Source organism: Lucilia sericata, unplaced genomic scaffold (genome assembly GCF_015586225.1).
Source record: "Lucilia sericata isolate MDLA Ls3-8-SP2 unplaced genomic scaffold, ASM1558622v1 Contig000096F_arrow, whole genome shotgun sequence".
Taxonomy (NCBI): domain Eukaryota; kingdom Metazoa; phylum Arthropoda; class Insecta; order Diptera; family Calliphoridae; genus Lucilia; species Lucilia sericata.
Window position 1 is genome coordinate 682002 of NW_023994128.1, and position 3093 is coordinate 685094.

The window sequence follows — 3093 nt, forward strand, 5'->3', positions numbered from 1 at the left end:
AAGAATTTAGAAAGTATAAAATTATATGCAGATTTGATTTTTTTTTTTTAATTTTTTGTTAGCTTTTTTATTTTAGGACTTTTTCTAACCACACTTGTATTGAATATTTCAGGTGTTATTAAAATGCAAACACCAACAAAATGTAAGAAAAATCTAAAAACTTTTTTTTATAGAATTTGCATTTCTGGCACATGCACACACTCACTTCTTATACATTTTTGCACATCAAAAAACTGCAAAATTAAAGAAAAAAATATATATATATATTTTATAACTTTGTAAACGTTAAGAGAGCAATTATTCAGTATTACAAAATTATACATCAAATATGCAAGAAACTGTAAAAAAAAAATTGTGAAAAAAAAAATAACTAAAATGTTCATTATTTGTTAAGTTTAGACTTTGGGTTTGAAAACTTTATACAAACTAAACTTTTTTGAGTATAATTTGTAATGAAAATACATCAAATCAAATAAGGAATTAGGCTAGAAAAATCAGGTTGAATAATGAACATAAATACATTTTGAAAGATTTTGTATAGCATATTTTATCAAAAGGGTGCTCGTATATAGTTAATAGTGTAAAATAAGGGAGTTCAAAAATTTATATTTTTTTTGCTAGAAAATATAAAATAAATACCTTCTATTTAATGGTTAATAATTAAAATACATACACATGTACAATAGGTTTAGTATTGACAGTTTGTAAGCTGTAATGTTTTCAGAAAAATACCTCAAAGAGACACGATTTTTCATGCATGTTTTTAGAAAAATATTTAGTTTTTAGTATTCATTATTTACTTTTTAGTATTCATTATTATTTATTCATTATTTTTAATAAAGAAGATTTAGAATCTAGATTATTACACTTTTTAAATATAAAGAATTAAAATTACATCCTAAAAATATGCCAAAAATTATTTACTTTTTCCAATATTAATAAAATTATATGGTAATAATTACAAAGAGAAAGTACAAAAAAATGTGTGCTCTTAAAAATATTTAAATCGTTCTCTCTTAATAAGTCTTTAGTTAGTGTATGCGTATAATGAAGAACTGCTATATTTAGATTTCTTAACACCGACCAAGATTTTAGCTTTAGAAAGAAGTCATTTTAACTGTCAGGATGGCCGAGCGGTCTAAGGCGCCAGACTCAAGAGTTAAATCTTGCTTACTGTAAAAGTGAGTTTGTATGGAGCGTTCTGGTCCTCTCTGAGGGCGTGGGTTCGAATCCCACTTCTGACAAATAGATTTTTTTTATTTTTTATAACGTTCTATTGTTGTATTTAGTACAAATTAGTTTGATTGATGTTATTAGCTATTAATCCAAAGAAAACAAGTAAGAAAGTATAGTCGGGCGTGACCGACCATATGATACCCTACACCAGTTATGAATATTAAATGTGATTTATTTTTCATAATAAAGCATTTATCTTCTACTACTTTGTTCAGATACGATAAAATTTTGTAAATATATTTTTATTTACACAATATTTTATTGTGCTGAATTTCATTGCGATATTTGTGTTTATAAGTTAATTTTCTGAAGGGGACTTTGTATGGGAGCTAGGGTCAAATGAGGCCCGATCTCTATGAAATTTGACAAGGTCATAAAGGCATGTATAAAACTTAACATAATTATGAGCTCAGAAGCCCTTTTCGGGGGGTTCTGTTGTATGGGGGCTAGGTGAAATAATGGACCGATTTTAACCAAGAAAAGAGAGTGTGTGCCAAATTTTATCCAATTATCTTGAAAATTGCGACCTGTACCTTGCGCACAAGGTTTACATGGACAGCCAGCCAGCTGTCCAACTAAAGTGGTGTAGGGTATAAATATTACAAAACTTTATATATGGGAAATTTCATGTCAAGTGACTTAACTCAAAAAATTTGATGGAATTTGCACCAGGGATTGTACTATTGGATATTAGGACAGACACAAATTTTTAGCTCTGTTGGTCCAGAACTGCCGGACTTAGATGGGGTCAAATTTGGAAATTTTTGTTTTTTTAAAAAATAGGGGAAGATTAAGATGGCAAATATAGAAAAAAATCTTATTCTTGAGTTAAAAAATAATTTTTTTGATATATATCCCGCTCGCATTTCATTATAAGACTGTAAAACCCTTAAAGGAAATTGTATAAGCAATCATCTGAGCAAAAAAAGGGAGTTTTTAGAAAAATAAATTAAAAAAAAAAAAAAAATTAAAATTTCTGCTAAGACCAATAGTTTAAAAGTTACACTCATTTGTGAAAATTTGTTTCTGGTCTACTATCCAATAGTACTAAGATTGACTATGGTACTAACACTTGACTCGAAAGTCCCCATGTTGTAATGCATTACTGGATTTGGTTTCGACAATTTTTTTTTAAATTTAACCGATTTGGCTAGAGTTCTACAAAAGTTAATTTTAGGCGCTAATGAACAAAATAAGAACCGTCAGAAAAAATCTATATTTAGATTATAACAAGATTATGTTTGATACATACATTGATTTTGCAACAGAATTAAATATATATCGCTCATTTACAACAAAACTGGTGCATTCCAAAAAAAGTCATTTCGAGAAAAATGGCTTTGAATATGTAATGATATTTTAGTATTTTTTAAATAAATTTTAAACAAATCAAGGGATTTGAAAAATTAATCCAGATTCTTACAGTGAACGAAATTTCGAAGTTGAACACTTTGGTCATACAGGGTTTTATTCAAATGTATTTCTTCATACTTTCCAATTTTTTTAATTTTTTTTTAATATTTTTTTTTTCAAAATGGGCCCTTTTTTTGCTTAAAAGAAATCTTATACAATTTCCTTGGAGGGTTTTATAGTCCCATTACGGGATGCGAGTGGGATATCTATCAAAAAAAAAACAAAAAAAAAAATTTTCTTTCAATATTTAAATCTAGTGCCATTCTTGACCTTTTCAAAATCACTAGTTTAATGATCCTTATGGTCGGGAATGCCAAGCAATACTGTCCATAAGTACTTATGTATGTGTGTGTATATAGGATTATTATATTAGTATGTGCATATGTATTTTGATACTGTTCTTATTTTAGTTTTGGTGGTCGGCATATAAGATTTAACACAACT

The 3093-nt window shown here is 27.7% G+C and overlaps 1 non-coding gene across 1 annotated transcript; it reads left to right on the forward strand.

Annotated features, from left to right (window-relative positions):
* Nucleotides 1-1119: 1119 nt before the first annotated feature.
* Trnal-caa lies at nt 1120-1244 on the forward strand. Its single transcript has 2 exons — nt 1120-1157; nt 1200-1244. It is a non-coding gene; the product is annotated as a tRNA-Leu (tRNA).
* Nucleotides 1245-3093: the final 1849 nt, after the last annotated feature.